The sequence below is a fragment of the Thunnus maccoyii genome, chromosome 12 (assembly GCF_910596095.1).
Source record: "Thunnus maccoyii chromosome 12, fThuMac1.1, whole genome shotgun sequence".
Taxonomy (NCBI): Eukaryota; Metazoa; Chordata; class Actinopteri; order Scombriformes; family Scombridae; genus Thunnus; species Thunnus maccoyii.
This window is the reverse complement of record NC_056544.1, coordinates 4,894,038-4,908,357: the sequence shown is the minus strand read 5'-3', so window position 1 is coordinate 4,908,357 and position 14,320 is coordinate 4,894,038. Positions and strand designations below refer to the sequence as shown.

General features: G+C 37.6%; 1 protein-coding gene across 2 annotated transcripts in view; it reads left to right on the top strand.

Annotated features, from left to right (window-relative positions):
• The window catches only part of brinp2 (bone morphogenetic protein/retinoic acid inducible neural-specific 2), a 192,411-nt gene that overhangs the window by 80,266 nt on the left and 97,825 nt on the right, over positions 1 to 14,320 (top strand). The gene's annotated exons all lie outside the window — the stretch shown is intronic.

The window sequence follows — 14,320 nt, the reverse complement described above, 5'->3', positions numbered from 1 at the left end:
ATGTATATTAATATTTTAGGTGTCCTGAATGTATACTTTGCAACTTCAGAGGCTTCACAGAGGTGAAGTTATTACCAGAGGTGGTAATAATGCATTCACTCTCTCCTCCACGTTTGGCCTGGCTGAGCCCAGAGTGTGCCAGTGCTGATAGTTTGAAAATTTGCAAGAATGTTTCAGCCACACTCACCTGTGCTACACACCAGGAATTACTGATGCGTTCCATTTGAACAGGGATGTCTGAATTTCTGAGTTCCCAGTCGGAAATTTCAACTGGAACGCCCCCTGAAGTCGGATTTCCGACTCAGAAAGTCAGAAGAACCTCATCACCCCCAAACTAAAAATCCAAGATGGCTGCTCCAGGCATCAACAGTGTGGACACTGTAGTAATATTCTGTTTATTAGCACTTCTGTCTTATCTATGTCTCATTAAATCAGTCGTACACAAAATACTGTCCAACTTCTATCTGTGGACATGTTGCTACAGTGTCTGTATGCACAAAATATTGCATAATGCGTTGTTATCAACTGGTATTGCTTACAATGGCTAACCTGGCTGGAACTGGTTTTTTGACTTGTTGTACTCGGATGTGACACAGCATAAGACCTTGATATACGCCTACACTGGGGGCCCTATTTTCCTGAAATAGGGCCCCTGTCACTCACGCAAATACAAATAAATACTGTACATGGCACAATTGAGCTGAGATGATTTGCTGGAATTGGATCAACCAAACAGTATTACAGTCACAGTCAGTTGAGGAGCTGAGAGGAGCAATACAAAGCAATTAAATAGAGTTAGGCTGTCTAGGAGCGCACATGTTTACTGCACATGAAAGAGACATAATACAATATTATTTTGAGTGGTTTCTGTCTGATAACATTTTGTAAGAATGGGACATTTTTCAAAATCTTTGATAATGGATATGATATTAATATTTATCTTATTTTATCAAATATAAAACATCAATCTTATCAGTCCCATCAAGAAGAACAGATTAATTGATAATATTATGTGATCGGTGGAGGTTATGATGTAATTTAGAGTTTGGATATTAATAATCATTTTCATGCTGAATCCAACTATTGTAAACATCAACTTCTTCTTGTCTGTTGATTATTACTGGCCCTAAAACCAGCCAATTGGCACACCACTGCCAGCAACTGGACTGGTATTGTGCAATATGCCATGGTGAATTGTGGGATACACTTAGCTCTGAATATTGCTTCGAAATGATACACTTGCCCACTATTTGGAAGTGCATGAATGCGCACTTAAGTGTTAAGTCCTGCAAATGGGGATATTCAGATGGACCCCAAGTATTTATTATTAATTTCTTATTGGAAACTCTTCACATATGCTGTATGCTGAGCTTTATGTCTGTAGAAAGAGTTGTAGAAAGAATTCACATTTTTGCATGTTCAGCTGACCTGCTGTACACTAAAAAAACTATGATTTTATTTAAACTATTATTAGTTTAGTAATTAAGTGGAATGAATTGCTTGGAGGTGTTCTAATTTTACACAATTAGTGCCAAATGATATGTCTCTGTCCAAGAAACTTCTGAGAAAATCTGGAAATTATTGGGAATTTATGGACCTGTAAAATACAGCATTAACAATGTATCATATTTTGTGTGCAGATTATAGGTCTTTAAAATCTTAATCTGCAAAGTAACTAGTAATTTTACCTGTCAAATAAATGTAGCGGCGTAAAAAGATTTATTTGCCTCTGAAATGTGGCAGTAAGATGTTTAAACAAGAAGAAAATGGAAATAGTGAATTAAAGTACCTCAAAATTGGACTAAATGACTTTCTGCAGTTGACTGAGTTATGCTATATTTATATTTTTTTCCTTTTATATATTATTTTGAAGATATTTGATCAATGATTTACTTTGTTATAATTACAATATAATACTTTTCTGTGTCTGTGTCTGTGTCTTTTAATGCAAGTTAGAGTTTTGAAGCATCATACATATGCATCGAACTCAAACCCAGAGAGCTAAAAATGACTCCTCCACTTTGCTGTAATCATGTCAAATCTCAGCAGTGTCATTGACATATATTGTATATGGTGTGGTGTCTTAAACCAACAAGATCCAGCTGAAGCATGACAAATTTTAAAAATAGCTGACAGAGACACTCAACCTAGATACGCCAGCTTTGTAAGTAGGCAGGTGATGTCTTGTACAGATTCAGGACACACTGTGCAAATTTATAATTACCACACATGAGATTGGTTTGACTTCCACACTATAATATAAGCCCCAAACCTGGACTGCTACATACTTGAAACTTACTCCACAAACTTTACTGTTCTCAACCTAAAATACAGCGGAATCAATCATACATTTGCTGGAGTGATATATAATTCTGTCTACTTTGTTTAGCTTTCTCTTGATGTCACAGCTCCCATTAGCTATCATATTGGGATTGTTGTTGTGGGTCCCTTGCAGTGAGCTTCCAGTTTAATTCCTTTCAGGAGATGCATAATGACTGTGGTGGGAGCGACTCAGACATCATTAAAAAATCATGCACTGCTTTCCACCCTCCAGGCTGGGTGGAGGGTCTGTTTCTTGTGGGTTCCCAAAAGACAAGAGGGAGTTTTAATGAACTTGGATCCCAGGACAAGAGAATGGACTTTGTGATTCAACTCTCAGGCTGAGAAAGTAAAACAGCTTTTGTTCCAGAGGAATAGAACTTCATTTATTTATACCATTAGGGAGTAATCGTCTTTGAGTGTTTGACAAGATAGTTTGACAAATGTTACGCAACAGCCTAAAGTTTCTGGGGCCATATTCATGAACATTTTAGCTCCTAACTGACTGATGTATGAGAAACTAAAAGTAATAGATGCATCAGCTCTAATTTTAAGATTCCAAACATTCTCAAGAGTAATTCACGAGTAATTCATATTTAAGCACTAAAGCCAGCTCTGTGAAAAACTCATGAGACCAAATCATAAACTGGTCTAACAGTAGCTACGTTTGGTAATTTTAAAGTTCCTCTTAGAAAAATATAATAACATTGAGCTCTGAGAAACACATCATTATGGTTTCTTCCTTCAGCTACAATAAGCATTTAGTGTGCTTGGTTGGTGTTAAAGGTATGAAGCATATCCAAGTAGGCGATTTACCACCACAGAGGTGTTGAAGAGGTGTTTGCCAACAGGAAAAAATATAAAAACACCAACACACAAGAAGATCTAAGAGCAGCTTTAGCACAGTACATAACATGAATGCCAACTGTCCAGGCATCATGTGCCAGCTGGCTGACATTTGATGGGTGTGTGTTCCTGAAGGCTGTTGCTGCTCACACCTCACATCCATCCACGAAAATATTATAACAGCATATAGGCTTAGCAAATCATTTCAATTTACTAATGGTTACTAATGGAACCTCCCTTAACTGTATTGTACTGACTTCATGGACTTCATCAATAGAAACAGAGGCAACCCACCTTTTCTCTTAATTTAAAGGACTATGTGAGTGTGTTTGCAAGCTTTATAAATACTATACAGTTTGTATTTTTGGATGTATTTTTTACAACCATTCCAGACAGCCAAGGGTGTTAATTTGATGTCTGGAGGTTATGAAAAGGAATTGGCAGACTGACTGAAACTTGCTCATGAGTCATGTAATCCGACACAATGAACACCTTCTCCACTGTAAGAATGTAAAAGCTGAGAAAGGCTGCAAAATCTCTTTGAGTTTACTCAGCTTTAGGACCAGCTAGTTGTGTTGACTCAGTTGTACTGCTAGACAGTTATAAACTTGTCAGAATCAGAATGAGCTTTATTGTCATTATACTCAGGTACAGTAAATTACGAATGGCTTCTCTCGATGTAGTTAAAATAAAACAAATAGATAAAAGCAGTACCAGAAAACAGCAGCATAGCAATAGCAGCATAATAGTTAAAATAAATTTTTACAGAGGTTGAATGTTACAGTATAAATATTAACAAATAGATGTTAAATCTTTGTCTTTATAAATTGTGTCTGTGGTAGCAGTCTCTGAGGGTGGAGGTGTGTGTGTGTGTGTGTGTGTGTGTGTGTGTGTGTGTGTGTGTGTGTGTGTGTGTGTGTGTGTGTGTGTGTGTGTGTGTGTGTGTGTGTGTGTGTGTGTGTGTGTGTGTGTGTGTGTGTGTGTGTGTGTGGAGGGAGGGGTGTGATGGAGGCCACAGCTCTGGGAACGAAGCTGTTCCTCAGGATCTTATTGTCCTGAACTGTTTGCCAGACAGCAGCAGTTCAAACAGGGAGTGGCAGGGGTGAGTGGTGTCCCTGATAATGCTACTGCCCTTCTCCCTCACTCGACTGACATAGATAGTGTCCAGGTTTGGGAGCTCGGTCCCGACAATGCGCTGGGCTGCCTTCACCACATGATGTAGCTGGCATACCACACAGTGGCGCAGTTAGTCAGGATGCTTTGGATGGTGCTCCTGTAGAAATTTAGCAGCAGTTTCTGTGTGAGCTGGGCCTATTTCAGCTTTTATTTCAGGGTTTTTTTTGGGCCTTTTTAACCAGATGTGAGGTGTTGGAGGTCCATGTCAGCTTTTTTGACATAGTAACTTTAGATTTTCCATGCTTTCCTCTGCTTCTCCATGTATGTGGTGGGGGAGGTGGACTCTTTCATTTTTTCTACTCAAGTTAATAGCTATCTCCCTTGTCCTGGAGGTGTTAAGGACCAGGTTGTTGTCCTTACACCACTCAGCCAGATGTTCTACCTCAAGCCTGTAGGCTGTCTCCTCATTGTCTGAAATCAGCCCAACTATTATGGTGTCATCCGCAAATGTAATTATGGAGTTGAAGGTGTGGATGGGAGTGCAGTCATGGGAGATATAGAGCTCAGTACACAGCCCTGTGGGGAGAAGGTGTGGTTACCAACTGTGACTTGCTGTGGTTGGTCTGTGAGGAAGTCCATGACCATTGAGCACAGTGAGGAACCAAGGCCCACGAGTAACATCCTCACATAACAGATTGGATCCTCTAAGTGTGTCAGAGTGGTGTGGAGAGTTGTTGTGATGGCATCCTCTGTGGAGAGGTTTGCCTGGTAGGCAAACTGGTACTTATCCAGATCAGGTGGGATGATGATTCTGATGTGTGAAAGCATGAGTTTCTCGAAAGCACTTCATGCTATGGGTGTTAACGACACTGGGTGATTCAGACACTTCACAGATGATTTTTTGGAATGATGGTGGAGAATTTAAGGCATGTTGGAACATCAGCTTGAAAGGTTGAATATTTTAGTAAACACCTCTGTATGCTGATTGGCACATGCTTCCAGTACTAGGCTGGACACTCCGTCTGGGCCTGCCGCCTTGCTTGCATTAACTTTCTTCAGGGTGGTCCTCACCTGGTGGTGCTGTAGAACCAGTGTTAACTCTCCAGCAGGTGGGTTGATGAGTGGAGCAGATCCCCTCTCTGGGTGTTGAAGCGGGAAAAGAACTGGTTCAGGACATCAGACAGTTTGACGTCATCACTTGGAAGCAGTTTGGTAGTTTTTGTAGTCAGTCAGTGCCTTGTTGCTGTTCCACGTGCTGCATAGGTTGTTGTTGTCAAATCCTCAATTCCCGATGCCTCTTTTGAGTTTCCCCCGTGTTTCACTATAGGCTTGTTTGTTTAATCAAACTTATGGTTCATCAGAATTAAAATGATTAGTGCTGTCAACTGCTAATTTTCCTTTTTAAAGTAGAAAAACCTGAGAAGTCATGTTTAGCCACAAACTGTTGAGGTGTTGATTTCCAGATGTATTTATTTTCCACATGTAAAACAGTTTCAGGTTTATTCTTGGCATGTACCACACTGCCTGTAAAGCATATCATCCACAGTAATAGAGTCAACCCTACTCCTACACTCATTGTGTAAATGACTATACCAATTATGTTTTATCCCTTAACTACAAATTATGTGTAAATGACCGTTTTGGGATATGATATAATTTTAGATTTTAAACGTATTTTCAAGGCAGCCATTGGTCTTTATTTTCTTTCCTACAGGGCATGAAAATCAATTAGCAGACTTTTGAAACTTTCTTGTTGTGTTATCTATAAGAGTCAATATCAAGTATTCATTGATTTTTGTTTTGAATAAAGTATTTTAAGACACTGGTTGGACCAGAAAATGGATACAGATAAATCCATCAGAGCATCTCAGAGCAAAATAGGTGGTGCTAGAAGTTTGGTGATGCAGTAGTATATAACTAAACAAGTTCACACATGCATTCCCTGCCATAGCTCTATTGTGGCACTGCTCTCGCATAGGAGGCTCAAATGAAACTGGATGGCGTCACACAGCTAGCAAGTTTCCTCCTTCACAGACTTTCTGGGTCTCTACACAAAAACCTGGCACAGGTTTTCATACATAATGGAAATGAATAGACGCCAACAGCTACCTAAAATGTTTATGTAGAGATATGTAGATTCAAATTCCCAAAGCACGTTGAGGATCTCGATTTGCAAAATGAGTAACTGTGTGTATGTTTATATGTGTGTGATTTGTAGAGCTAAAATGTTTAAAAAAAAAAAAAAAAAAAGTCCTTTGAGTTCTCTCCAGTCTTAGTGCATTTTGCATGCAGCATCGCTGTGAAGTAAAACTATACACGTAGTTACATGAATGTTTAGTGGTAAGATAAAAACTGAAAGTGGAGATAAACCTTCACCCTAAAACCTTCTATTTAAAACTGCAAACGCAAGCAAAACTCCTTTTTTTTTGTATGTTCGGCTGTTTTAATTACTTACAAAAGGGTCTTCTTGCTTTTTTCCTTTTCTGTCATCATCTCCACTGCTGCGATAAACAGGTTCACCTGAGCGTAATAAAAACACTTTGAATGAGATGGTTAGAAAATATCACCCCTCTTTCTCATGGATCAGTGCTCATTTCCATGGAGGATTGGTTGCGAGCAGTGAAGCACGATTTTCATGGAGAAATTTGAAGGTTGTGCACTCCACCAACCACCAACTCCAGAAATAGTATTTGGGTCACTTCTTATAAATAGGTGAGACTGTACCTGATTCAGGTGAACCTGCTCATTATAAAGTTTATGATCTGTTCACAAACCTCTCATCATGACTCTCAGCTCGGAACAAATAGGCTTGCGGTGCACACTGGGGTATAGCGAAGAAGTGCATACAGTGAACTGAACTTGTAATTTTCTCTTTTGTCTTTCTCTCACCTTCTCTCTCCCAAAAATCCAAAACTCTCATCCTCATTTATTTTTTTCCCATATGAGAACAGAGAGCACATCAAAACAATGAGCCTCATTCACGAATCTCTTCTCATTTTTTTCTTTAATTTAACAATAACATCAATATGAATAATAATAATGAAAAATTGGGTGATTACCTTGTGCAGATGGTCGGGGAGCGCATTGGGAAAATTCAGATCTATATCCTTGCCGTGTTTTTGATATTTTTTTGGCAACAACAGAGGTTTACAGCACAGAAGAATAAGATATATCAAGCTTTGGATACAGACACATAATACTTGTAAGTAGAGTCAATTCATTGTTGGTTTGGCTCTTGGTTTGACATTAAGAAAAATAGAGAAAATCACCAGCCATATCCTTTAAATCACTGTGTATTCATGGCAACTTAAACAGGACTTGAGGCAGAACAGTTCCCAAAAACAGGCGATGGATGATGAGTGTTGTAGATGCTACACTCTGACATGTGACTGAACAAACACAGCAATGAGAATTATCCCTGTAAATATCTAGCATCATGTTCAGGTATAGCAACATACTGTTAATGATTTCTGTGCTTGTAACCACCTGATTCAAGTGTGCAAAAAATAGTGAACTATCTTACAGCCGGCATTTATATCTAATGCATTTGTGAAGTGTTATTCTCTGTTCCCATTTCATTTTTTTCTTTCAACCATGTCCTCAACATTACGTCACATAGTAATACAGACTTATGGAGCCCCTCAGGGGACATGGGGAAAAAAAAAATGCACACAAGATACTGTCCTGTGGGCACGAGAAAGTATGTCGTGCACACAGGATATGTGGTGCATGCAGTAGACCGCCCTGTGCATTTCGGCCTGCTATGTTTCTGTTTGGAAATGACAGTACAGGAGTTAGTTGAGCCATATTTTAACCTTGGACTGCATTATAAGGACATTACAGCTTTGCTTGCAAGTCGTCACCATCCTATTGTCTCCAAACGACATTTAAAATGAATTTTGATGTCTTGTAGTCTGTTTCGGTGCAAGTGATACGCCAGTTTTGATTGGGTAATTGCTTTCATTTATGAACAATTACAAACATCTGGTCAACTCCAGGTATAGGTGAATGCAAGTAGAATGGACTACATGTCAGGAAAGAAGACATTTTAAAAGAACTAGACTCAAGGGGTGTTGAAATCTGCTGTAGCACAGCCGCTGAGTATATTGTGATGGAGAAAAATGCTGAAAGTCTCTGACTTTAACATTCTGTGTTCTCCGATCGCCTCTGACAATCCTTTGACAAGCACCTAATCTCTCGACTGCCTCCATGTAGTAGCCTCCAACAATTTTTGGGTCACTGTTTGTAATAAATGCATTCATCGTGATGATTTTTCGTGAAAATCTGTCAATGCAGCCAAGGATACAGATACCAAATGGCTTCAATTTGTCAGAGGAGTCCAAGTGCCAAATATAATTGGGCACTTTTGCAAAATAGCCTCAGCGATGGAGACATCTGGTTCCTCTGAGTTCAACACCCCTTGGGTCTAGTTCTTTTAAAAATAAAAGAATGTCTTCTTTCCTGATGTGTAGTCCATTCTCCTCGCTTTTTTTTTTACATCCACCAACACCAATGGAGTTGTCCAGTTGTTTATAATTGTTCATTAATGAATTACTAGATCAAAACTGGTGTATCACTTGCACTGATTTGCACTTGCACTTATTAATTTAATTTAATTTAATTTAAAGTTTATTTGTATAAGGACAAATATGACCTAGTGCCACATACCACAGCATTTATAGCCTAATCTATATATACATAAAACTCAACAGTAAAATACATATGAAACTGCACAAAACTCAACAATATGTTTACATACATGACAACATGACACTCAATAACAAAGTACATATGAAACAGCACATAACACAACTCACAACATCCTATAAAAGTTTCATAAAACAACAAGCACCAGATCCCTCATGACCACACGACTGATCCCTCTTTAAAAACTGTTTCACTTTCAGTTTAAAATATTTCCAGTCATGATCTATTTTGAGTTGTGTGGGTAAAGAGTTCTACATGTTGATGTTCCGAACAGAAAAAGCCATCTGTCTAAGTGAGGATTTATGAAAGGCCACTTTATAATTCCCGGTAGATACATCTCATATTACTGAGCCAGAAGCTGTGAGAGGAACCTGAGGAGCCTGGTTATTTAGGCATTTATCCATGAGTCTAAGGAATTTAATAAAATGATCAAAACTCAATATATTTCATTTCTTCAGAACATGGCAGTGGTGTAATCCTATTGGTTCCCTGTGTATATAACAGTGACGACTTACAAGCAAAGCTGTAATGTCCTTATAATGAAGTCCAAGGTTAAAATATGACTCAACTAACTCCTGTACTGTCATTTCCACACAGAAACATAGTAAGCCGAAATGTACTGGGTGGTGTACTGGTGCACCAGATAACCCGTGTGCACAACATACTTTCTCGCACCAGAAATTTAAAGATGTTTTTTGTCTTTTTTCCCCATGTTCCCTTAATTCAAAACACAGCATAGTTGGTAAATTCCTCCACAGTTGAACCAAAATTTTAAAATTAATAGCTTTAAGCTGCAGATTGTGTTTTCAGGCTTCTCTACAGTGTAATATTAAGCCTCTGACCGCCATTAGCCACACATATAACAGAATTTTAAGCTCAGTGATTTGATGTTTCTTGTTGAAATGCACCATGAGAATTGGAATTTTACCTCCACACAGGCTTGTAGCTTTAACTTTTTTATCAAACAACCAAATATTCTCTAACATAGTTATTCATCTTTTATACTGATGTACTCTGGGAGACTTTCATGTGCGTCCAAGCCATAGAAGTGCGTCATATAATATTGTCTATATATGGCAAAAAATCACCTGCATGTTTATATATTAAGCAGGAACAAGCTGTTTTGAAAAAGGAAATATTCTGTGTCTAGAACTTCAACTATTTCACTTCAACTCAAATGTTAAGTTTGCTATAATAAGTAGATAAGAAAACATAAATTAATCAAAAAACATTTTTCATTTGTTGGTACATATTTACAAGTTACAATGTTTCAAAACTGAGTTACTTTAGATTTAACATGATATGATGATATACTGTATGTAAGGTAACACAACAATGAATAAATGCTCACATTCACACTGTAAAACATTCTCATGCACTCTCCTGTGGCCACAGAAAGCCCTTTTTTTTTTACAGGATCCCCACTCCTCTCTGGTGAACTGGTGTGAAGTGTTTGGTAAATACATTCACCCTGAGAGCCGCCCGACGCTCTCTCCCTATCTGACAGCTAATAATATCCAGGTGTTCATTTCCAACATGCTGCCAAGAGGAACATCCAAGGGAAATTTCTGCATAGCCAGGTTTTTTTTTTGTGTGTTTTTTTTTTTTCTTTCTATTACAATAACAAAATTCCCTCAGCCTCAGCGAAACCAAGTGCTGGAGCTGCAGGTGCAATCAGTGCTGTGCTAAAACCTTTTAATTAACACCATCTATCATCATTAGCAAAATAGTCAGCCAACAGTCTCACTGTTAACTCTTAGAGAACGGAGCGAGGAGAAAAGTAAATGATGCACGGCTCTTCTTTGCTTTCCGCCCCGTCGCCGTCAGCTCCCCTTCACCATGCTCAGTCACTGTGGAGGAGCTCAGAAAACACATCAGTCTAAATCAGCCCCAGTTAATCAGCGTGCAACTACTGGCCGCCATCCTGTGACTCTCCGGACTAAATACTGAGCTAAAACTAATGCTTGCTGATGCATGTGATAGCTGCAGACTAATTGTTGTAGTTTGCCGCATTCAAATGAGAATGACCTTTGCTTTGGGATATTTGTCATGTAACTGCTGCTGGAATTAGAATAGCTATATTTGTTCTAAGCGCTGAAGTTGAAATGACTTTGGCCATTTTGTTCCACTTAAAGTTGTTAAAGCTTATAAATGTCATCTTAGAATGCATTTACTTGTTTTTTTTTCAGTCCTGTTTCTTGTGCTGTTTTCTTGATGTTTTGTACAAACTAAAGAGAAAATGGAGCATTGCACACATAGCATGAAAGGCCTGTCACATGCTTGACATAAACCACTGATTTCTGGAATTTTCTGGGAGGTAAGTAGGACAGTTGGTGTAGGATGAGCTGTTGAGTCAGTATAATAATGAATATTGTTGCTGTTATGATCACTTTTCTAGTTTCTAAACAGTTTGGTGTTGTGCTTTGCGTTCTATTTTAAATGGCCACAAATAGGTACTTTACAATGTAGAGTGACACTGTGCAAATATTTTGAAAACGCTTTATTTTGACTCCCACTATGTAAATTGTCCTGCTGTTGGAAATGTGTATTAATGAAAATAGTCCCCAGTTTTAGTCTTTTCATGGGATTTGTTGACAGTAATATATATATATATATATATATATATATATATATATATATATATATAGAATTACACCAGTCTCAACCTTAAATAGCCAAATTTATACTTTGTCCTATGTGCTGTGGGTAATTTTTCATAACTAGTAGGAGAGCATTACATGGTTTATACTGCACCACAGTCTCTCACCTGTTATCACAATAAGATTCATTTAGATTAGAGGAAAATTTCTGTTAGCTCTGTTTCTGTCAAGCTTCTCTTTTCTGTTTTTCATTTGGTTTTGATAAAGAAGTCATTGATAACAACAACAACAATAAAATAAACGTGAAGAGAGGACAACATATTGATTGTTTTAACAGCGGTCTTAGTGTTTGAAAAGGAGATTGTAAAATGTACTGTGTAGTTTCATACATGATTGACTGATAATGATTTTGAAATTGTGGCTAAAACTCCATTAAAAAGAGAATTCCTCTACAAATTATTTACATTCTGAATTCCGTATAGATTCCAATATTAGCCCACTGTGACTGAAAAATAATCCATAAAACTGCTTTTGTCTCTCTCTGAAAAATTGGAGGGAGCTGCCTATAAGTCTTCATAAAGTGAAGTTAGGCTTTACCAGCTATGGCAGATCTGAAAAGAGACACTATTGAGTTGCATTCTGTAGGAGGTGTAGGAGTTTTTGGAGCTTGAGCTGCACTAGGGAATAAAAGTCAGGATATCTCAGCGTCTACTGCACAATATTCCAGCTCTTCTGTTTTTTGTTTTTTTTTAATCTGCCTCTTCTAAATCCCCCAAGTTGATGGAAATACAACACTCAATTGTTGGACTACTCCTTTAATTCAGAATGATAATGAGGCTGCTCTCTTTCAATGTCATGCAATCCAATGCAAGAATGACAAAATCTAAAAGCAAACACAGTTTAAAAAAAATAATGAACAGCATAATCTTGACAAAGGTAGTAGTTGTTGCAGGGCTGTTGTATTTGATTGCAACAGACGTTTTAACTTCCTGCACTTTGAAAAACAAGCAGCCGATGCAATCATCACAAAGCAAGGTCAGCGTGGAGATAAAGCAGTGAATTGTTTCTACAGTGAGAACAAAGAGCACGGCGCTGCGCTATGCATGTGTAGTGAAAAGTGAGAGGTGATCAAGTTCTCTGCCTGGATAACATGAGATTTCTCGGATTGACTGTAATAAATGCTCATACTGAACACAGAGGACGAGAACTGAAATGTAGACAGAAAGTGCAAAAAAACCCATCACATCAGTTACTCATATCGCAGGAGTGGGTGTTCAGAAGGTATTCATAAGCTAGTAATGTCAGTCTTCATCTCCACCTTCAATATGAGTCATGTTAAAAAAGCAAACACAGACAGCAGTTTGGTGATGCAACAAAAAAGAACTAGAAAGAGCTTGCTGTACCAGTGGTCAGTGTTGGATAGAAAGAAAATGATGTAATAGAAGTGTATACATTATATAACATAAATCATCATTGAGAGCATTTGGTCGATTGACAGAATTGAGTTTCATATATAGTAGAACTGTACCACTTTCATTTTTAAAGGCAAAACAGTGTCATATGGTGATATATGATATAACACATTTGTGATCATAAGACCAAAGAAACATTTGCATTTCAGAACAAAGCTTGTTGTTTAAGTAGTGCTTCTCTGTATAGAAATGCTTACTATCATTATAGGTAGCAGAGGGCACGTTTCACTTAGTGAAGCGAATTTAAATAACAATGCTTGCTTTAACCATTCTGGTAAATGATCTTATTGTTGGTGGGTGTTCAGACCTAAAGCACACATGCATTAAACACTGTGTTGCTGCCTCAGCTACCAGTGACATGATAAAAAATGAACCAGGAAAGTTTGAGTTAAAAAGCCAAAACACACATGCAGTTTCAAAACTCTGGAAAGTTATTACAGAGAAAATCACTTTGTCATCAGTTACAACGAAGGTAGGCAGTAGAGTTAAGTTGTTCATGTTACACATGTATTCTACCGGGACAAACACTTTTTCTTTTATATTATTTTGCATCTTAAAACAAAATGCAATGTTCTACATGCAATACACAGCCATTGCAAGTAAAATAAATACACATCAATACAAAGAAAGGGTTAGAATTCTGAAGTATTTATGCTTTACTTGAGTATTTCCATTTTATGCTAGTTAGTACTTATACTAGTATATACTATATACTTTATACATATAGTATATATACAGTATAGCAATACTAAAAGGCAAATATTGTACTTTTACTCCTACTGGTTTCTTTGCAGATTCAGATTTTACAATGAAAATTTATAGTCAAACAATAACATAAAACATTAAACAGAAATTGTTTAAATTATTTCCACCTCAGCTAGAACCAATTGCAAAATGCTGCTAACACATTATTGCATCAATAATAATAATAATAATAATGATAATAGTAATGACACACAACAGTACAGTACTATTGCTGTTAATGATGTAAGTATTAGTTGTATTAGTTACTTTTATTGAAGTAACATTTTGAATGCAGGACTGTTGCTTGTAACAACACGTTGTGGAATTACTACTGTACATAACTAATGGATGGTCTAATACTCTTTCCCTCCCTTATTAGTATTTATGTGAATAGATACTGTATTTACAGTATGTCACTTGATATGATTAAACTCATGACCACAGACTGCAGAGGAACAGATGGACGTTGAGGAAGCAGAGGTTGCAGCAGCTCCTCTTGTATTTTTAGCCTCTTTA